This window comes from Cupressus sempervirens, chromosome 4 (assembly GCF_028749045.1).
Source record: "Cupressus sempervirens isolate cs-2001-9-10 chromosome 4, ASM2874904v1, whole genome shotgun sequence".
NCBI classification, from domain to species: domain Eukaryota; kingdom Viridiplantae; phylum Streptophyta; class Pinopsida; order Cupressales; family Cupressaceae; genus Cupressus; species Cupressus sempervirens.
The window spans coordinates 730,981,124-731,006,302 of record NC_143121.1 but is presented as its reverse complement, the minus strand read 5'-3'; the positions used below and the strand labels follow the sequence as shown (position 1 = coordinate 731,006,302).

The window sequence follows — 25,179 nt, the reverse complement described above, 5'->3', positions numbered from 1 at the left end:
TTTGCATCCGTAATGGCTTCACAAAAGTTGAAAGCTTACAATTTGTCAAGAACACAAAAGGCACTCGTAGTTCAGCTGCATCAATAAAACTAAAGTAATTCAATTGCACGGTGAGGGCAAGAGACTGTCAATATCGATTGTGGAGTTGCAGATAGGTAAGCAATAAACATAAAAAGGTAGTACAAGATTTTAATAGCAATTGTGTTTATTTTATTGTTTTATTGGATGAAAAATTTAGTGCTAATGTGTGTCATTTTTCTTGTTAGGTGTGTTGATATTTGATTCAGTTTAGTTTGGATCACTTTTCAGTTCATTATTCTTGCATATAGTTATTGCATTTTTTTGCAACTAGAAAGAAAGATTTAGTAAACTAACTGAACCTTTCATAAAATTATGAATTACATGGATCCTTTAGAAACTCAATAATTACAATTAAATAGCTGAAACTTGGACATCATGTATCATTCAGGGATTGCAAATGGATTTAGAAATTATTCTAAAATATTGTGTTTGTAGAAAAACACAAGAAAAGATGTGCAGTCAATAGACACTTAATAAAACTGATGTAAGTGCAAGTACTATGCAACCATTGAGAAATCCAAGTATGCTTAAGGGTTGAAAGTAGTAGGGAGGAATTATGTACGTAGTTAATAGTAGTGCAACATAGACTGGTTATGAGGGGCACTATGTTATACAAAGTTCTACGTTACGAGCACTTTGTGGAATAAGCAATGACAAAGAATTAGAGCATCATTTAAGTATTCTAGGTGGTACTGCAAAATTGCTAAAATTGTTGCCACATGGTCTGGAGAGAGAAAGAAATTCCACATCCTTCAATCTAACCTTAGTTCTCTTATGAAACTCTGAGTGGATTTGTGTGTTAAAGCTTTGCTAGCATTGATTGTAATAGCAAGAATGGATATTCAAAGACTATTGCAATGAAGGAAGTATGCTAGTAGAGATACAAATGGTTTTGGGGAATATCAATGAAGATGGAATACAAGCCTTACGATCCTCTCAAGGTGATGGGATTGGGCCTTAAACTCATCCTGTACAATGCTTGAGCATATCCTAGTGTAGCTCCAACAGACCAACCAATTGATCCATAGTGCATCTGAAACTCATACGTACAAAATCAACATTAGAATGAATCATTCAACATTGACACAAGCCTTAAGAAAAATAATGTCACAAACTACTGATTCTTCAAACCAAGGGCTCCCGGTTCATAGTATATATTACAGTTGGTTATTGAACAAGATCTCCTTTCTAAGGGAAACAATGTCACAATATCATTATAATAGAATATTGACTTTCACAACAACCCCTAGTAGTATAAAGTGTTTTGTAATATGGACCATGGTGCATTGATTGAAGCATAACAAGATTATTGGGAATGCAAGGAAATTTTATTCTACACAAGACCTTAATTAAATTTTAGATTCTTAGTCTTCGCATTAAAAAATTATTCTATTTATTCTTTAAACTAAACCTGATAACCAATTCCAAATAGGGGCATAAATAATTGCAATAAATTGTAGGAACTATTTCAGCGCAAATTTGTGACTTACAGGTAACAAGCTAGTCAGTCAGACAAATCATGTATTATAATTTTATGAACTTTGTTGTTCAAAATTTTGTTGTTCAATAGTTTCTTGGTTAGATCAAAATTTTAAATCATACACTATGATCCATCATCAAAATAAATGAGTCAGAAATTTAAATATATAAGCTTTTGCAAGAGATTTTGCATTACCTGCATTTCTCTGGGAGTTTAAGCTTCTAGAAGTTGAACCAAGAGTCACCAATTTCTGCAATGACAACTGTCTCATTTGATAGCATGGCCTACAAATAAGAAGTGTTTACTTATTAATCTATAGGAACAACAACAAAACCAAGGATTGAAGTACCAACTGAACCATAAGTCATTTTATGATATGTAGCGATTCTCAATAATTTTACCTGGATGTGTTTGAATAACAATTTGACTCTAAGAGCCTCATTTGGAGCACCTTTCAAGGGAACATCGTGAGGCACAAATATATGCTAATAATTATCGAAGGCCATTGTATTGTGCTTCAACTTCTTTGTGATGGCTTCTAAGAAGTCTTTCATTAATATACACCCAAAAGTAGGTCCATTTGTGATAGTTACCAGATTAGGCTGCACAATTATAGCTTTCTCCTTCTTCAAGAGTAATGAATATACCATTGAGCTATATTCATTAAAAATGGGCCCTGCAAATAAGTAAACATCTACAGACTCAACTATTTCAACACAAAATGCAGTATCGACTACACCCCAGTAAGTTCTTATGAAATGTGGAAGAGTCTTTGAAACTTTACCCTTAGTCGATGGCATTGCGGCCACAACATAACCTAAAGCATTTTTCAATTCTATAAATGCATCTTTTGCCTTAACAACCCTCAGCTCTGGACCCCTAACCAACACTTGCTTAACTGTTGCATTTAGGAACTCTATAGTTGTTTCCACAGCTACTTCCAAACTTCTTGGATTGCTTAGCCTATAGTTCATTCCAGCCAAAAAAACTATTGAAAAAACAAGTTATAAGTGGCTTCAAATGCAATGAGAAATGCAAGAATTTCATGACATACAAACCTTGCTTTCAATTTAATTAATGGATTTTGTGACCCACCAAGACCTTTGCAAACATTGGAAAACTATAAGAACATGTCATGGTGAAACAAAACAAAAAGCACACTTCTAAATTCATTTTGCAAAGGGTACACACACATTAAGAAACAATGAAAAGGGAATAAAGTTTACACATCAACCCAATGTCTTGAATGATAATTTAAACCTTACTACTGTCAAACAAAGTATTGGAAATACTGTGTGTGGTGAACCTTGCATGCTAAAAGATATACACTAGATCAACTAAGGAAGAGTTGAATATAGTATAATGAGAATAATAGTAAGTCAGAGCCACATCTTGGATATGCAGAGATAAATCTCTCAGGGTTTACTACTATAAATTATCTCTGAAGCCAAGCATTGAACTCATGGACATACACGTCAATTAGCAACTTAGCTTGAGCCCTAAGCGTAACTAGGGGAAAACTAATCTAACAACATTAAAAATAATATGAATGAAAAAACCCTCAAAAGTGTTTCATTGATTCTACAAATGAAAATGCTGATCAACCAAACCAAAGTAAACCTACAGACATTAAGATCTTGAAAATACAAAAAAGATAGGAGGCCAAAGACTAAAAAATCTTGATCACCCCTCAAAAGAAAATTTTCAATCGAAAACCAGAGGCCAAGATCCACAACATGAAGAACTAACACATTTAATACTTAGACATGTAGGACATTGTACAAGTACAAAAATTAAAACTAATTCCAAACTAATCAAAATTCCATAGTCTATTTGAATATTATGTATGGCTTTTCTATTTTGATTGTGTATGTATTTTGTATTTTTTAAAATCAATGGTTTAGATCATACTATGATCCATTGTTTGAGCATACAAAATATGTAATATGAGAAAAAACTTGCAATCTGCAACTACAAAAATACATTTTACATATTTTTATGTTCTTACATTTTGATGATGGATCAAAGAGTGAGATTCTAAATAATGATGCTAAAAAAAGTAGAATTAAAACAAAAAGTCCATGTAGAAGAAACTAATTTACCTAAAAGGAAGAAAAAAGCCCACTTGGGAGTGAGCCATAATGGAATAGGCTCATCACAGAATGTATGGTGTGGAATGCCAGGGAGATTATAGCTAATGCTCATATAAACTGGCTTACTCTCAATAAGCACTATAGAAATGGCATGATCAGTACCTTCACAATTTTTCTCAGTAGTTTTGGGTCATTAAATTGGATAGAAAATTGATAGTAAAATGTGAAAGAGAACACACATAATGTCACATCAAAATAAGTTTGCATCCTACATATGAGTATGCATCAAAACTAAATTTTTAGCTCCTCAATCTATCTGTATCAATAAAGAAATAAGACATTTTTGTAATACAAAATTCTTGAACCCTCTTCGACCGTAATCTTTCAAATCTACAAAATAAAACAAAAGCCATAAGAACTAAAATAAAAGGATTTATTTCTAACAAAAAATCACATATGCTTTGTATATACCTTAGGACATGATACAAGCTATTTCAAAAGCAACAATAAACATTCCAATTTTTTTCTCGTTTACTAGAGTGATGATAAACTATATGCAAAGTAGAAATAGTGCAACATAATAGATGATTAGTATCTAGAATTTTTAATACTGAAAATTATAAAGAATGTAATACTCACAAGTGTCGCTGCCTAAGAGAATGCAACCCAAGTTTATCATGATCTCTACAACATTCATTGCATTGGGAATATCATACTTATTTGCAAACACCAGTAACACTGCATCTCGTAGTTCATCTTGCAAGAACAAGAAACTTAAATGATAAAAAAAAATTCTACGGATAACATGAAAATAATTGTTAAAAGAATGAGGCCAATTTTACACGTAATAACCAAAGTTTTCACCCATGAGAAAGACATGAAATCTTCTTGATCCATTTTCCAATTGTGTTTATACAATCCTAAAATTTCACTTTGATAGTTCTGACTAATTATTGTTGGAAGGATTTTATTTTCTTCATCAAATGAGTGTATATTGTAGTCTTGGCTTCTTGTATTTTTCAAGATAGTATCATTACTCGTCTAGTATTGTTCAATCTGAAAGGATGATATTGATATGTTGTTTTTCTATAACAGCCAAAACAAGGGGTTGTTAACCTTTACACAAACAAGGGATGAAAGCATAAAAATAGGGCATCAACAACACAACAAAATAAACCTTTTCCTATGCACTTGGACAAAAGTCTAAGCAACGCTATTGTTAGGATTGCAACAAAGGAAACCCCACTACAACTTGTCAACAAGGCCCAAGAGTGATTATTTAAGAGTCAGCATTATCAATAGAATTTTGTTCAAAATATAAGTGGGAGCATTAAATTCAACAACATAGGCCACAAGGTTAGCGGGCATCGCACCTGAAATACGGTCTAACATCCAAAATTGTGACAAGAATGGAAGTGATAGAAGTCTAGCTCAAACCAACAGAATGCGAAGCATCAATATAATAAAAAAAAAGTTTCTTCTTCATTAGAAAACAAGTCCTCAAAAGGAAAATCTAAAACAAAATTAGAAGCTCTAATTGCAAATGGTCATTTTCCATGACCCTCCATCAAGTGACAACACCTATCCATCACAAAATGGCAATCATTAGGCATGTATCCTATAGAGATGCCATCTCTACAACAAAATGGAAAACCCTCATATTCAATCCTTCACCCATGGCCTCTCATCAACCATGATTGAAGTGGAGAGATCTCTATTTCAACTAGAATACAAACATAGAATAGCCCAAAATTGTACTAGATCCATCCAATTTTAGGAACTAGCAAAGGGAATTTCCAATGGCCTCGGGCAAAACAACTCACAAAAGTGAAATGAAGATGAGGAAGGAAAACCAAAACATAACTTACATAGGTATAGCTCAATGTCACCAAACATTAAGGACTTCAAAGAATTAGTCACCCAACGGTGTAAATCTTAGAGGCACTAGAGACTTAAAAAATTTATAGACCATATTTCTGCACTGATAAAAGTTCATGTTATCACCAAAAAATAGGACAAACTTTGCATAAGACTTGGCAGCCCAAGCATAGCTCCTTCAACCAAAATTTGACAAACAATTATCTAGAGCATTCAGCGGGTCTAGAACCACCAACATGAGCAAATATCCTAGCATCTAGAAGCCTAGCTTAGCGCTACACCAGGAGAGTCAAACACCAACAAAAACCATCCAATGGATCTCTTCTGATGGGGTGTGTTACAAGTATATTAAGTTCCCCTCTTTCTCTAGAGTGGAAAACATCATGAGTTTTGAGTTCAGATCTACGTTATGTTACTGCTTTACTCATGTTTAGAGACCCTTACAGTATATTCAGAGATAATTATTATATCTACTCTATAATAAATGGTAGTGTAATAGCATACTAGCATTAGAGTTCATAATCCACATCAAAAGTGGTTAGTTAGACAAGAAGAAGCATCGAACATGGGACATGAGAAACAAATTCAGATTGATTTTTCATCTATTATCAGAGGATCATAGTAAGGCACAACACAAATTCTCAAATATAAATAATAGTCAACTTTCATTTTACTTAGATCCCTATGAAAATGTAGCACTGAAATACAATATACACTGGAGTTAGGAATTTGGTTGACAACCAAAATCAATTGAATTGAAATAAGAAACTTCCCCAAAGAATCAACTAAATATGTAATTTTAAGCATATTTTGCTACTCAAAATGTTACGACTTCTTCCTTCTTGACCTTAAACTCGTGACATTTTCTAGTTTTACAAGGGGAAACACGATATCTCCAACTGTTAGTTCTAAATGGCTTCCACCTTAGGCACATAGAGTCTTTGAAGATAGATCAAATACACAACCATGCTGAAGACCATGGAAATAGAGGATAACATGGAAAATACCAAACAACAAGTTGGATGATGATGAAGACTACAGTGAAGGTAGAAGATCCCATACATCATCAATTAATACCAAACTACCAAATGGAGTATACAAACTTGTAAAGATAAGAAACACCTTACAACTAAATGAAACTCTAGAAGCTACCATCAAATGGCATGACATTGAATCATTACCAATAAATGAATACAACATAGAGAAGCTACTAGATATGGTATTTCTATTCATTTTTCAAATGAAAGAGTGCAGTAGGTATGCAACCATGACTAAGGAAAGTGCAATTTCACACCATTTTCCATGTTGATGTTGAGATATAGACCTGTGCAATCCAATCTCCCAAGGAATAGACAGCACCACGTATTGCCATCTTTGCCAAAACAAGATTTGTCATAAAGCGATGTTAGAATAGTTACTAAAATGGTCATAAATTATGTTGTTATAGTAAAAGAATACTTTAACTTAAGGAAAAAAACTATACAATATTAAAACATGATATTGTGCTTTAAAAACTAAAAAGGTACCTGTAACGAAGAACTTCATTTCAACTTGCTAATTGGTTGTCACTATTAACTATAAGCTTATCTTTAAAGTTTGAGCTTCACTTGGTTTCAAGAATAGTTAAATATTCTCTACTTAACAGTACCAACCACGTGAAGGTGGAAACTCATTTGGGCCTCCCCCCCCCCTAACATCACTCTAAATTCCTTATTAACATTTAATAACATTCAATCCATCCATTTTTGAAATATAACATTCAATCATTATAATCACATGATAACATTCATTAACACGTAAAATTCATAAACACACAACATTCATGAATAATTCAAAAGTAAGTCATTCATGAATAATTCATTAACACCCAATATTAATGAATAATATTCATTAACACAATATTCATTAACAATATTCAAGAGTAAGTCATTCATGAATAATCATATCTTTTTTGCTTTCTTGCCGTATCTTTTTTTTCATAAAATTTCTAAGAGGAATATCAATGTCCTCATCATCCCCATTAACATTTAATAACATTCAATTCATCCATTTTTGAAATATAGCATTCAATCATTATAATCACATGATAACATTCATTAACACATAAAATTCATAAACACACAACATTCGTGAATAATTCATTAACACACAACATTCAAGAGTAAGTCATTCCTAAATAATTCATTAAAACCCAACATTAATGAATAATATTCATTAACGCAATATTCATTAACAATATTCAAGAGTAAGTCATTCATGAATAATCATTTCTTTTTTGCTCTCTTGCCATTTCTTTTTTTCATAAAATTTCTAAGAGGAATATCAATGTCCTTATCATCCCCCTCCTGTACTGGTTCTAACACATGTCTCCTCCTCATCCGTTCAGGAACATCATGAGGCTGTTGCACCAAAGGGGGGTCCGCTACAATAACAAGTACTCCATGAGTTAAATTCGCACCATTTTATATTAGTGAATTACGAGTTTTTATTTAAGTAAAAGAATTATAAATCAATAAATTAATTTAAAAGAACAAAACATAGATTTTCTTTGCCTGAATGTGCGACATGATCTACCTGCTGATCAATCTGAACATCCTTTGGCACTCGTTCAGCACGACATGATTCTATATCTTCAACACAAAAAGGTTACACCAAGTTCAATTAAAGATGTTAAATTGTATTAATAATTATATAATTAGTTTTAAATAACTAATGAGCACCTCCATCGATAGTACAATGCACATCAGGGGCTTCATGATGCTGCGTATGATCTGTGTCACGATTAACAGGCTGCATTGCAATGTCATGCACATTATTATCAAATAAATTTTTGCTCAAGTATTCAATTTCTAATATATATGTTGGCATATTTACCTGTGCACATGATATAGGAGACTGTTTGGTTGGGGCAATGGAAGTTTTCCATAGGCATTCAGCCACCGCTGCATAGCCTTGCTTGAAGGCAATTTTTTATGTTCTTCTGTGGCCTCCAAATTAAAATCAGTGCCCTAAATTTTTTTATTAATTAACAAAATTATTTGCATTTTATAAATCATTTTTCTTTTCAATTCATTTATTGCTACTTACAACGCGTGCTTTGATTTTCAAATATCCCCTAGAGCCAAGTCTATGTTGCCCAACCTTTTCCAGCCTCACCTTTGTTGCCTTTGATGTGTCCTGCAACCTATGAAAAGTTTGAAATATGTTAGATGATATAGATATAAAGATTAGTACTAAATAGTGGATTATTATATGGTATGAAGGTTTTAGCATAAAGTAGCATGTTCCACCAAAAATATGAAAAAAGGGAAGAAATTATAGCATCATACCTTTAATTGACATGTGTAATCATGCTATTTATCCATGGAGTTCATGCTAAGTATTTATCCATATTCTGAGATGCCTCTCCATAAAATTACACATCAATTTTGATAGTCTATATTATCCATTGTCACACAAAGTAAATGATAAGCTAAAAGTTGAAACAACTAGTAGATTTTATAGATTAAATTTTTATCCCTATGTTCCACACTCAAAGTGTTTTTATCCCCAAGGCTGCAATAGGTATAAACTTGAGGTCGAATGTCAGATTTCAGATTGTTTTAGTAGCATTCCTTTTTACCTGTAGCTGAAAAGTAAGTATTTTTTGTTTTCAATTTAAAAGACATCACCTTTGTGCATTAGGTGCTTCTTTAGCCTCCACATTGCATGGAACTGATTTTATAAATGGTGGTTGTAACTAAAACAAAATCCCCACTGATTTGCTAAGATAACTAGCAACTAACAGGAACTACCTAGCATTGTTCTAGCAGAAGACTCATGACTTAAGACTTGTCTTAATCTATGTTTATTTTGATTGCTTCTAGCAGTGGAGCACCATTCAGAATGTTTGAGAAGATAAAAAATGTTACATCATAGTTTGGAGGATGTTTCGTATAGTCTACATCCGGAAAAAATGATTTAAAAGCTGACACTTGGATAGAAAACTATTTAGATAAGCTTCAACTATTCTTAAAAGTCACACAGTAAAAGAAGAATTAAGGATAGAAAAAATAAAAAGTCAACTTTAACACTTTTACTGTAGAAATTAAGAAAATTAGTATGTGATCATGTTTAAACCATTTGCTTTAATAATGCTACATAATTTTGATCCTATAAATAAGGTATAAGAGTTTAAGAAACAGTAAATTTCATAGAGTGGAAAGAAATAGCAAAAATTATCAGCATTATTTATAAGAATGAAATTTGGGTTAGAGTTTTCCAAAAAAAAATTCCTAACTTTAAATGCTTGCAAACAAATGCTTTCATGCAGATTAAAATAACATAAATGCTTACACTTGTAGGGGATACAACCAATAATGGAGAATGCACACACAACTCCTCCAAATAAGGAAAGCATTGTAGAACTTTGACATTAGCAAAATCTTCATCATCAGAATAGGTGATTTTCCTAATCGATTTCACTTTTGCAAAATGTTTTAGAAGTTGAGTGTCAGTTTCCAAATAGAGACATTTAGGTAATCAGAAGCTCACCATTATCTTACTGGGCAAACTGCAATCAATAATTCTAATGCTTTCTAAGAGTGGACAATTCACATCTAGTGTCATATATATATCATTGACATGTTAGAGGGGTGATACAATCAAAAGATCAAAACTAAGTGTTAATCAGAGCACTATCAATATCTCAAGTCTCAAAATGATTCATCAAATATACAATGAATCTCATGATCAATATAAAGATACAAAAAGGAACAAAAGATAGCATGAACCTAACTATAGCCTTCCCCCTCATCACCAGGAGGAGGAGGAGGAGGAGTAAAATCTGCACGTGCAGGAGGTACTACACCATCAAAAGCTCAAGCATAATCAAAGAACCTTTAGACATGTTGAGCTAGAGGTACTACATTTTCATATACTACATAATAATGAGTAGCCTGAGAGGTATGATGACAGGTCTCATCTCGCTCTAACTACAAGTCTCAGGTACAATTATTATATTATATTACAATTATTATATATCATTATATATTACAATTACTGAATATCATTTATCACCTATACTGCTAACACATACAACTATGGTACACGTAGTTGAGCATTACTATATTTTCAAGACATAATATAGCTAAATGTGAAGTTATATATCATTGAAAATTCACATCCAGTGTCATATATATATCATTGACATGAGCAGCCCGAGAGGTATAATGACAGGTCTCATATCGCTCTAACTCTATCTATCTCTTTAGCTCTATGATCTCAGACCATAGATCTACTATCTCACAGTTCCCCTCTTCTAGCTAGTCATGCATCTCTAACTATAACTTGCACTTGTAACTTGCCCACCTACCTTTGAGAAGTCCTCAATCTCTCCCTCACATGTCATAGAGAATCTCGAGTCTGTGCTAATACATCTCTTATGGGTGAAACCTATGGAGGCTAATTTGGCATGTTATCATCCCCTCCTCCACCCACATCCTATTGTGGTGGCTCCTCTACCCTATGTCTCCTGGAATCACCTCCTACTACACCCATGGTGCTTATCTCTCTGTGAGTTCTCACATGAGTAGGCCTATGTGCCTATTCATTGTTGCTCGATCTAAGATCCAATCTAACAGTATGAGAAGGAATTTTCACAAGAACTACCAGTGGCCATTATAATGGTCTCTCCTCCCTCAAAGGATGTTCTTGTGGTTGCTGAACATCAGGGTGTGGTGCCTGACTAACTACCCCTATAGGATCAGTTATATGAGGAAATGAATGTGTGGCCAAAAGCTCAATGTACTAGGGAGTGACACCATCATTCACTACATCTAGAAAGTAGTCCCACCTATAAATGGTAAGGCCACTAACATCTTCCATACATCTAATTGGGTCCAATCTAGGAGAACAACCTTTCTTTACCTCCTTGGTGAAGCAGGTGTAACTACAATACTCCTATGATATACTATATTGATAGTTGAATTGTCTCTAGACATGGGTTAGCGAAAATCTCTCTATCTTCAATGAAGAATGACCATTCAGTGGCTAAGATACCAACATGAATCCTAGCTAGGAGAAGACATCATCTTATGGCTCTATGCCTAGCCATGGTCTATAGGTAACATACATAATGTCATCCAAATGAAGTCTCAAATAGTTTGTCTTGCCTAGTGTAGGATCGATCATCTCTCCACAATACCAATAAATATAAATCTACAAGTGTTGTTGTCAGTCCTCAAAGATAGGAACGTGATTGTTGTCATTAACTTGTGTTTCTGGCATTGAACGTGATGCTTATTACTTTTAGGAGATTGACCATTAGTAAAATTCTTGCAAAGTTTTTCAAATTTTTTTTACTTGTCATTACAATTACTGAATATCATTTATCACCTATACTGCTAACACATACAACTATGGTACATGTAGTTGAGCATTACTATATTTTCAAGACATAATATAGCTATATGTGAAGTTATAAGCGCACTATTTATATCTTATGCAAGATTTATGCCCAGATTGAGATATATACAGTTGTGTTAGCATTGAGATTGAGATTTATAAGCAATTGTGTCAGCATATGAATTTAGGATTTATAAGCAGTTGTGTCAGTTATATCTTATGTAGGATTTATGCCCAGATTGAAATTGAGATTTATAAGCAATCGTGTCAGCATATGAATTACATACCTTTCATCAATAGATAGATTAAATTGAGCTAGTTGAAATTGTTGATACTGAAGTTGAACCCTAAATTTGCTCTTTAATGTACTAGTAGTTAATACTATTGCATACCTTTTTGGATTTTCTGGTGTACTTTCTTCTAGATTTGCTAGTGTACTTTTTTTTGGACGTTCCCTTTTCTCCTTTGCATCCAAAATGAACTCATTCCAGTCCCTCACTGAAACAAAGGGAGGATGCTCATACTTTGGGTTTAGGACAAGGCTCTTTCTATATGTGTTCCTCACAACCTTAAGATGTCTGGAAGCTTTTTGTAACAATTTCTTATGATAAAAAATATTACTACCAAACTCATGCTCTATATCTTTGATGAGCTCATCTTTTAATTTTTGATCTTGGTAGTTCCATCTTTTAAGAAAAAACACAAAATTGTTAGATATAGCTAGTATAAGAAAAGACCCGAATGAAAGGAAAAATGTTGCACCAATTAATGATATGAAAAAAAAAGTGGGATAAAATTAGTTCAGTTATGATGTTCCACCTTTTACGTATGGTGGGCCCGAATCTTCACAGCATGAGGTCATAAAAACTCCTATAAAATGTATCATTTCCTGCAAAAAATGTCATGGGATAATTAATAGTAAGAACCATTAAAATGAATCATGTGAAGAATAATTTTTAGAGTGAATAAACATTACATAAAATTAGATACATTTCATCTTTTTAGTGATCTATTTCAGGGTTGGAGGATGAACTTGACCAAAATTGACCAAAAAAGAAGTTTGGAAAAAAATTTAGAATGTCTAAAACTAGTCAAACTCTACCAGGGTTTTGTTGCTGATGTTCTGAAACTAAAAAATGTACTGTGACTATATTAATCAGTATACCTTGAAAAAAAAATATAGTGCATAATACATATAACTTGCCATGACCTTCATTTTTTGTCATTCTTAATTGATGTTGTCACTGATCATACCTGGGATATTATGGAAAACAAATATTGCTAAAATAGACTGTGAAGCTGAAAGTGAGCACTCTAAAACTCTAATAGGCAACAACAATGATGTGGGAAATCATTGAAAACTAAACATTGAATATGAAAGAAGACTCCCACTTTTCGTTCTCTATACAAAAATTGGTTAGTATCTTCTACTAAAAGCATGAAATTGCAATGTACCGAATTACTAAACTAGAGAATTACTGGTATAGACAAAAGGTCATTGATAATTCAGATGATCCTACCAAACCACTTCCTATCATGTTCACGTCTTGCAAGAAAATCCTTATTACAATATAAAACAATATTGTTTAAAGTACCTGGAATCTTAGGACATTTCAAAGGCATTGATTCATCATCGTCAATCAAAAATGATGTCTGCATAGCTCCCGTGCTAGAAATACGGGTAGCTCCAGCAAATGACAGTGAATTATCACCAATACATGCACTATGATCCGCATTTGGCAGAGTACCAGACAGTGCATTTCCTACCACAAAAAAAACAATACACTATGTAATGCACCCAAGATTAAAGTACATCTTATCAACTCATAATTAACACAAAACCAAATATAGCAAAACAAGGATTTACCTGCTAGACATCCCCTTGTTGCCGACATTGCAGTCGGCAATCTCATACAGGCATCCGTCAACTTCTTAGGAGTCTCCTGCACTGGATGACTTGAACAATACATTGTTAGCAAAGACATTCTGAAATAATAAAAGTAAGAGTTAAAAAGTTTTGAATGTTTGAAATAAAAAATTCCTTCTAACTTGTCAAATAAAAGATTATTTTACCAGTGGCAGTCAGAGCTCTGCTACTACCGGCCTCACCGCGTTGTCCTTGACCAAGTTGTGGATCAGTTGCCAAAAGTTCCTGTATAACAAGAATTTAGTAGTTAAAGTTTCTTACAACTCTTTAAAAAAATTGCATCAATAAAGTATTTTTGCCAATATTACATATTTTACTTCACAATATAAAAGATTATAAAATACAAATCTTTATTAAACTTTTCTTATAACTAAATATTCATTGGAGCTTACTTCATAACAATGAGCTTATGCTCTCAAATCTGATAGCCTCTTCATCATCTCCTCGGATTCCATATTTGCCTCATCCAAAATTTTCATTGCTTCTAAATTAATTTTTAAAATTTTTTTCTTCAACATTTTTATGAAATCGGGAGTTTCAGCAATATCCTCATCAGAAGGCATAGCTAGTGGCTCGACACTTACTGATACTACTTTACCCTTATCTTGAACATCAAATTGTGAGAGAAATATCAGTAAAACTATCATAAAAATAAAAAAACCGTAAATAAAATAATGTAATAATATAACATTTTTCAACTATCTAATTTGTACAATTTCAAAAAGGTTTACCTTCGTTGAAGAAGGGGTGGGAGTAGCATCCTGGTGACCTCTATCATCTGTCGGATCCATATCGTCCTGTCACAAAGATTAAACATAAAAAATTCAGCTAACTGAAAGCAATAGACAGCAAAAAAAAAACTTATTAACAAAATAGTAAATAGTACTTACACCGTAAATAAAATAATATAATAATATAACATTTTTCAACTATCTAATTTGTACAATTTCAAAAAGGTTTACCCTCACTGAAGAAGGGGTGGGAGTAGCATCCTGGTGACCTCTATCATCTGTCGGATCCATATGGTCCTGTCACAAAGATTAAACATAAAAAATTCAGCTAACTGAAAGCAATAGACAGCAAAAAAAAAACTTATTAACAAAATGGTAAAGAGTACTTACAACCCTCATGATAGTAACTTTGTTTGTATCTATGCGATTTAAATGGTAATCGATTAGCAGTTCTTCGCCTGCACTTATTGATTTTATTGCACAAACAAAAACTTCATTCCCCTCACGTGCCTCAAATATGCAATTGGGTTGCTTACTAGTTGAAGAAAGTCGCATACTATTTATAAAACCTGCAATATTACCTATTGCTTTTGGTCTCCCATCAATGTACATAGCAAATCTTTTACTTTGATCATTTTTTTTTCTGTTGTATATAATTAGCTGATACCCCATACCTACGCAAACTTTTTTTATACCAAACAATCCACATCCAATCATTGTAATTGTAACATGGACCGACATACTTGAACAATTTGACAACTTTTTTGTAACCTACCTTTATCCCATCCATGGAAAATAGGCCCAAACCATGTAATGAGGATGGAGCAATGCGATATATCCTCTCATTAACACAAAAATCTATGTTAATTGGAGCTAGCTCATTGGGTACCCATTCTTTCTCAATGTGTGAGTATCGAAAGGGCACCTTGATGTCACCTTTGGTCTCATCATCATAAGAACATGACCCCCCATTAGCAAGGAAAAATTGCATGCGTTTATCAAATTTTTTTCTATTCTTTTGACCTCTAGTTGATCTCCCTATTTTAGCCATACTACATGTAGAGCTTTCATCTACCAGTTCCTCATTTCCCTCATTCGATGTAGATAGATCTGACAAGTACCTATTTGGTGGGTCTTGCAATCCATCAAATGGAAAGTGAAAGTGACAAATATAAAATGTAGTAAGTTGAAAGTGATTATACAATTATATTTCTATATGAACCTTCTTTGTCTATATATACATTATATGATTATATAATATGCCTATTTATAACATATGTTCTCAATGATAAACAAGAAGAATATAAGAAAATTATGTCTATTTATTGACTTATACCTGCTGATCCATGTCACTGTTCACAATCCACGCCAAACGGGTCAAATTTCTTGTAGTCAATTGACTATTTACAAAAAGGGTGACAATCAGACACAATATAAACATTGGTAATTATAAATAACATATGTTGTAATCATTAGAAATGAACACAATAAATATGTAATCAAATTTCCTGAATATGTTAATCATTTACTTTAAGTTAGCTAAAAATTAAATGATACACGTTTGCTACAAATAACTTAGAAAACATGAACAATAGGCAAAAACACAAACATGAACAAATTTCCCTTATATATGGAATGCAAGATCGTCAACAGAAGGGGTGAAGATGTACCTATAGTCAATTGACTATTTGCAAAAAGGGTCAGAATCATACACAACATAAACATTGGTAACTATAAATAACATATGTTGTAATTATTAGAAATGAACACAATAAATATGTAATCAAATTTCTTGCATATGTTAATCATTTATCTTAAGTTAGCTAAAAATTACATGATACGTGTATGCTACAAATAAATTAGAAGACAAAATGAACAATATGCAACATCGTAAACATGAACAAATTTACCTTAATATATGGAATGCAAGATCATCAATAGAAGGGGTGACAATGTTTGTAGTCATTGATTATCTTCATCATCATCATCATCATCATCATCGCCATCATCACCATCATCATCGCCATCATCATCGCCATCATCACCATCATCATTGCCATCATCACCATCACCATCATCATCATCATCATCACCATCATCATCATTATCATCAGCATTAGCATCATCATCATCATCATCATCATCATCATCATCTTCAATATCTTCTTCTTCCATAACATTATACTTTATCGGCCTTCCTCTTGGATCATGTCTAACAATAAATGACCAACCCTATTTATGTGGAACCTCTGAGTAAAACACTTGCTCAAATTGGCTTGGAAGAACATAGGGCTCATCTCCAACTAGCTCAAACAACCTTGTATTGATCATTGTAAATCCATCATCATGTTGAATAACCGTTCTATCTGGATCATTTTGATTTAATCGTAACCTATACCATTTGACTATGAATAGAACTACTTTGAAGGTGTTAAATTCACACTCAATTATATCATCCAAGATGCCATAGTATTGATTTTGAGATTGTTGAGGATGTATGTCATTTCTAGCTGATATATTGGTGACCTCAAAAATTGCAGTTATCCTAGAATCACAGGTTTTCTTTGTGTCATCCAACCTTTTTGTGCAAAATTTGTGGCCATGATAGTACATAGCTTTGTGGTTCTTGACCTGCAATTTTTGAAGTGTGTAAATTATTTGCATCGTGAGTTGATATGAAACATATGTCGAGTTATGATCATTAATAAATTTCTACGTACCTCTCCACCTCTTAAACCCTTTACTAGATCAACTACCATCGGCATAACATTGGAATCTCCATTACGATGAGCTTCTGTAACTAATGAAGCAATGCCTTCCCATGTTAATGAGCAACCATTTTGTTGACATCGTTCAATCCATTCCGTCATCCAATCAAGATTGTTCGCAATATACAAATGTATTGCATCCCACTCTCGACCACCTGTTTCAAAAAAATACACCAATTAAAAATAACTTATATTGAAGATTTATAATAATTAATTAATTACAATAACATCTTAGATTTACCTCTCACTTTCCTCGATCTACCTTTGTCCATCAAGTACTCCCCTTCGAATTTGTTAATTGAGTTGGGATCCTAAATACGATCTACATGGATCTTTGTTGCAAACTTAGGAAGATATTCACTAATGTACACCATGGTCTGGTATACCATATATCCCTCCACCATAGAACCCTTGGGATGTGCTCTCTGTCGAACCAAGCCTTTCAAAAATTTCAAGTGCCTCTCAACCATCCACATTGACCTAGTTGGTATAGGTCCACACAATTCAATCTCCTCAACTTGATGTGTGAGGTAGTGTTCTTGTGCATTGAAAAAACTTGGAGGTAGACACTTTTGCATTTCACACATCAGAAGAGGAATTTTTCTCTTTCAATATTTTATATCTTCTTTATTGATTTCTTTAGATGACAACCACCTCATGTATTTTCCAAGATCATATATAACCTGTTTGAAATTTTTGGTGAAGTGGTGTGGGAGAGATAGAGGTAGAACGTACTGCAATATTTGTAAAATGATCTTGTCAATATTTTATAAAAGAATGCAATTGAAACTACATACAATATATAAATATATAGTGAATACAAAATAACATGAATTACCTTAATAAGTGTATGCCAATCGTGTGTTTTCAACCCTGGCCCAAATTCACTTTTATTTGATATGATATTGTTTATGTTTGCAGCAAATCCTGTGGGAAATCATTTTTTTTTATGACTTCTTTTATAGCATTGCTCCGCTGCTCTGACAATAACCAACTAAGGGAACTTGTATCAATCTGGTCTCCATTTTTATTTCATCGAATGCCATTTTTCATTGCATGGTTGGATTCTTCAATGTCACTACAAGTTTTGACAATTTGATCTTTGTCACACCTTCCATCCAAGATTTTCCATAATGTCTCTGCTACATTCTTTCCAATATGCATAGGATCAAACAAATGCACAATTGGGAGTTGCTTGTAGTACGACAACCTAGTAAATTGCGTAGGATAAATTTTTAGTCCTTTTGGAAGTTGGTCATTGATGTCTTGATGACCTTCACAAGCATCAATCACATCATCAATAAACAAAACACAATATCGAAATATAAATTTGAAACAAAAACCATGAAATGAAATGACATTACCTTGACGATTTATTTTATTGTATTTCAACTTCCATAGGCGAGGTGTCATTCTTTGTGGCTTTGACGTAGTCTTTTCTAGACCATTGAAAGATGTTTTTCGGTAATTTGGTACTTATGATTTTTGTGCAGAAAGTGTCTATTCTCATCAAACACCTACTTTCTTAAACTTTTTGAATGATGAGATTTCGTCTTTGGACCACAAAATGGACATGCAAATTTACCCTTTGTTTGAAGACCTACAAGATCGTGTATAATTGGATTAAATGTGTTAACTTTGACATACCAAAAAAGAGGTGTCAAGAAGAGAACATACCAAAAAAATGTGTTAGCCCAGGGGCATCATGTATTGTCCATACAAGCATTGCATAAAATTGAAATTTTCTTTATCCTATTGGTCTACAAATGTCATACATAGTAACCCCATTTTATAACACCACCAGCTTGTCGATAAGGGGTTCAATATATACGTTGATATCTTTAACTTGGTACTTACCTAGTTGAATGAGCAAAAACATTACATAATTATTTTGACCATTTGAGGGATTAGTAATAATAAATTAATTTAAATGACCACTAAATAAAAAAATACCTGGAACAATCAGTGTCATCATTATGTGCTCTCTCTTTATGGACAACCAAGGAGGTATATTATTGTTGATAACAAAAATAGGCCACACCGAGTAAGTAGATCTCATCTCTCCATAAGGATTAACACCATCTGCTGCCAATGAAAGCTTGAGATTACGAGGTTCTTCTTTAAAGTGTGGCCATTTTTCCTCTATTTCCTTAAATGCTGAACCATCTGTAGGCATTCACATAATGCCATCTTGACTTCTATTGCGTGCATGGTAATCCATAAATTGTGCCAAGCTATTGCACTTGAATAATCATTGTAGACGTGGAATAATGGGAATATGTCGAAGAACCTTGCGAGGCACCTTTTTTGTTAATCGATCTGATTGATATCTATTGATATGACAAGTAGGGCATTGTGTTGCAAATTCATGTTGTTTATGATAGATAATATGATCATTTGGACATGCATGTATTGTTTGATACTCCATTCCAATATCTCTCATAATGGTAGATAATTCTCGGTACGAGTGAGGTAGAATGTTTGATGGTGGTAACAAACACTCACCTATCAACCTACGACCAAAAATATAATTTCTTAATTTAAAGAATATTAATTGCTACACGAACCCAATGTTAATTGTAAGGGAACTACAAGTAAAATAATGAAAGATGATGGCATACCTTAACATATGTGTCATTTCTACGTTGGATAAACCATTCATAACCTTCAAGTTCACCAATAGCAATACAACAACAAGAAGAGTTGTTTTGGAGCCTTCATATAGGGATTGTTGTGCCTTCTCAAGTAAAGGTACATCAAGCTCTGCGTCGTCATCATCATCATCATCATCTTGATCATCGTGATCATTTTGATCATCATGATCTTCATCATCCTAGTCTTCTTCCATGGTATCATTACCTTCTACTTCAATATTCATACCTCCATGTTCGCTCGTTTGGAAATCCGCATTCTCCAAATTGTCATGGTCCATAACATGAAACTCAGGGATGTTGACCTATATGAAAATGATGACCTTATATTATCATCAAATAATGTCTTATGTAATTTATAAACTATTAAAATACATACCAATGGGTGATACTCGTTTCCCCCTTCAATGTGACCATGTTGCCTACAATGTTGCTCAGCTGTTGTGATTAGATATCTTCGAGTCTTTAAGCCCTTACACATTTTGCAAAGAAAATAACATTTTCCATCACCTTTTCTTTCTAAGTTAGACCACAGTCTAGCAATTGTCTCCCTATTTCTTTGTGCGTTGATATCGTCAGACATGGTCTTTCTTGAATGGAATGACTCGTTGGTGGAAGAAGGATGATTTGTTTGCAACTTACAGATGGAGCAGTAAGAGGAAGACACATATAAAAAGGAGTTAGGTCTCTGAACCAAGTAGGATTTAGGACATGCTAGAGTGGGGTTAGCCCAAGGTATTTTGGAATCTTGAAGAACCTGGTAAAGGGTACCTGGAAAGGTGAAAATAATCAAGTATTTTTATAGCTAAAAAGGAGGAATCGAGAGCATTATAAATAATGAAGAAGAAACTTAAATCTATACAACTTCACCTCTATTTACAATTTGACCTTTCTGCAAGTGAAATATAACAACATACAAAATTTCCAATCACATTTTCACTTAAAAAAGAACAACAAATATACCTTTGCTACAATATCTTCTTCAAATTATTCGCTATTAGATTCTTCAGAATTGCAAGCTCCTGTGCAGAAAAAAGATGAGATGTACTAAGTAATTTTTGATGGGAAATATTTAAACAAATCAACTATCAAAAAAAAAATTTATGAAATTTAGTTGCTTTATTATGTACTGAAGACTTGGCAAGATGTTCCCAAGTCTATCTATAGAATGCCTATCTACATGGTTGTTTGCAAATAGTCTAGTATGGTGCCGCTTTTGAACAACAACAAATGTCACTGGGGCTGGTAATTTGGCTCAAAAGATGCACAAGCCTGTTGACACCACATAACTTTTAGTTCATATAGCATTTAGCTGTCTTCTTTAACAAAATCCAAAGAGAATACAAACAAACTAATGAGCCGTGTCTATCTCAATTAAATAGCAAGTACTATAGTGAGTATTAGGAAACTGACCTTGCGAATAGCATCCCATTCATAAAGTATTAGGAAAGTGACCTTGCTGATTAGTATAACATAGATTGGTGAACAGAAAATTCATAATAAAAATTTGATTTTTTTCCACACTTGTTCAAACTATATAATGAAATGACAAAAAATGAATTATATATGAGTCACTCCAAACCCTTAGCTTTTAATACGCTTCATAGATGAGATTGCATTATATGGTTTGAACAAGATGTGGAAAAAAATCAAATGACATAGATATAAGCATTCTCACATCATGAGTGAAGCAACAATTGCATATAGCTTTATTGCAAAAAAATTGTCAATATTATTTACATTGTACATACTTGTTTATATAATGCTTCAATTCCTAAACTAAGAAACTATAGCTAGTGTTCTAACCATGCATAAAAATAAAATTACAGTGCAGATGTATGAAATTATATGCACAACTACTCCTATACTAGTTTATAATACTAGATTATGATACAAAAAATCCTCATCTGAGATTTAGAATACTACTTTGATGATAAGCCCCAGGCTTTTGTGACCTAGACCAACACACAAGCTGATGGAATAAGATGGTCACATAATAAGGAGAAGAAAGAGGATCAAAAGTTCAGAGTTACTAACTCAAAAAACTTAAAAATGATCCCCTTGAGGTCTTCTATGAGGGACTCTCATGCACATTAAAAACTACACATGCACCCATATAGGTAAAACTTCAAAAGATGAAAATAAAAAGCGTGCATGCAGTTTGGCAAGCACTACTCCATGTGGGAACTGTTAGTTAAATGGCACAATTCCCATCAAAACATGAAAAATTATCTACTAATTATTAAGAAGCAACACTTTCAAAACAAAAATCAAGGGGCATATGGGAAAGTGATGAGAGGATTGCCATTACTAAGGGAAGCCGACTCTTTTTTCTCATCCATATTGGATCTAGTGGATGAGATCCAACTTTAGGATATGTCCTAAGAATTTCTACTTCTCATCCACCGAAGAAAAGTATGTCTGATAGTAACAACGTATGTCATTTGGTAAGCCAATAGAATTGCTAGAAGTCTTCACAATCTACTCCTTCCATGCTACAAGGCTTTTGAATGATCTCTTTCAATGCCTTATCAATGGCTTCTCTTGCCTATTTGCCCTTGGATAGTTAAAAGTTTGATGGTGAGTGGAAGATACAAAAATCTACTATTGCTACTCTAATAACAAGGTTAATAAATGATGCCCACAACCATTTGTTGTCTATTTCATAATCCTAAATATAATTAAAATTGGTTCATACAAACTTCCATTTTATTTATCTATTTTCAATGGTCCAATTTTGAAAAAGCTGCTCTTGGTTCGATTGAGAAGTTCAAGAGGTCATAAAGTGTTTTAAGCACTTTCTAACTCTCCAACACACATCACAAATATTGTAATGTAAACTTCTAAAATTAGTTCATCCAGACACAAAACCAACAAATGTTTGCCAAATCTTATGAGAGAGAACAAAAAAAAAAGATCAGGAAATTGAAGTGGGTTATAGGATCAAACATTTCACATACATTTCCATGTAATTATTGGTCTAAAAGGTTGAGCCCTATCTTCCTTATGAGAGTAGTTTTGGTTAGGATAATAGTTTATAAAGCAAAAAAGCTATGTTGTGGACTGAATCCTTTGGTAGATACATATCCGAATTAGAGAAGATTATAGTGCCAGGTTTTATTATAAATGCTTTTTTTGTGATTTGACTTCCACATCCTTGAATCTTGATCTTAATGTTTTGTTTTAATTTGTATTTTGATGATGTAGGTATAATGGGAGAGAATTGGGGTATGTATAATTTCTTTTCTTCCTCGTAAAATTGAGCTTCAAATGAGGTTCAGGGGTGGACCCAATATCCATTTGCATTGGATTTTCTGTAAGGTTTACAATTTTGACAGGTTCGAATTGCATTTTGAATGGGTGCCATGGATGGTGGCGGCATTGCTCTATTCTAGCATTGCTTCAAAAATCCAGAGGTGAGTCATTTTATCTAATTAGATTGGATTTGCTGAATTTTTTTAACATTCTAGTTGATTGGAATATTATTTTATTCTTTTAGTTGTCTTCTTTTCTTAGTTTTCAATCTTATCCTTATTAGACATGGTTTGTTACTCCTGTTAATTGAGACTTTCACTCCTTTATTAATATTGAATCTCTAGGTAATCATTTTGTGTGTCATTACATTTTGCAATACCCCTATCCTCGAGATGTTTTGGATATCCAGGCATTATATCAATCCTGGCCATGCATCCACATGGAATTTCATTTTAAGCCACTAAAATCTATATATTCAATGATATACTCCTCTCTAATTAGTTTCTGAGAAAATAGATACTAACAATATAATTACGCCATGGGATTTATACTTCTATGAAATACATAAATTCTGAAATCTTTGAACTTAGGAAAATTTGACATATCTATCTATGAAGTCTTCAAAGATAACTGAAAATATCATGACTTTATCTTTGATGGCTTCACAAATCACACAAAGTGAATTTTTTTTTGAAGCCCTTGAAGATTACTAAAAATATTGTAAATTAATCTATGAATCCTTCAAAGATCAGTCAAAAATAATTCTAAATTTTGATCTATGAAGCCTCCAAACATAACTGGGATCTCAATGCCGAAGAACAATGTGGCTGCATCACAGATCATCTGCTGCAAAAAAAAGACATGTTAAAAAGGTTATAGTAGTATATTAGTTCATGTTAAGGGTTCCAATATCTATCTTCATAAGTCACACAATATGATCATATCCCCCTTATTTCCTTAATTTTCTATATCCATTAGGAATGATTTTTGGATTTTTTATGTGCATTGATGAATTTTTTTGTGCATTGACTCTTTTCTAACAAAATGAATACATTGAGAAATCTTTTCTAACAGTGCCTTATCAACCATGAACATGGTTGTGAGGTAATATGTTTGGTGTCCAACCTCAACAAAAATTGGTTCCGTAGAATAAGAGCATAGCATAATTTCATAAGCTATGTCAGCTTCTTCCCCTGCATGCTCCAAGAGGCTTGAAAATTATATTTGGAAAATAAATGTTGATGACAGTCCTCGTTAATTATAATCCACCTTTTCCTATTCTATTTAGAATAATATTTACTCTATTAGATCTAATCTGTTAGTATATCAAATAAGATTTGGGGACATTGCATTGTGATAGAGGAGTGAATCTAAATAAGAAAAAGACTAAAACTACACTAGCAACCAAAGTAGGTCATTGAGTTACAAGCTCAATCACAATCACAATCACAAGAACTAGCTCATGGATAGATGAATGAAAGGGGGTATATTTTTTGGATGATAATAGCTCACAGAAACTGTAAATCAGACTTCACAATCCATCAAGCTTGAGTTCCCTTCTAACATCTCAATGTATCATACCTTGAATACATAGGATTAGCAGCACGTAGATCAGCAAAATGGAGCAATTCCAATTGACAGATGAATATTTTTAAGTTCATTTCCATCATCTTGGTATATTAGACCCATGATGTACAACAATATCAACTCATTCATCATGACATATGCTTGCAGTTTTGCGAATTGACTATTTATTATTTATTCAATATTTTTAGGTGTCTATCCCAATTGATTTTGTAGTTCCAATATCTCTATTCTTTTGCATTACTATTTTCTGTCTTATTTTTAATTCTATGATTTATTTCAATACATACATAGGCTATTGTCTTAAGATTTCTTCCTTTTGTCTATTTCTTACAGGTAGCCGAGAA

General features: G+C 33.1%; 1 pseudogene; it reads right to left on the bottom strand.

The window, feature by feature from the left end:
• Positions 1 to 1,006: 1,006 nt before the first annotated feature.
• LOC149563434 (pyruvate decarboxylase 1-like) lies at positions 1,007 to 23,679 on the bottom strand (annotated as a pseudogene).
• Positions 23,680 to 25,179: the final 1,500 nt, after the last annotated feature.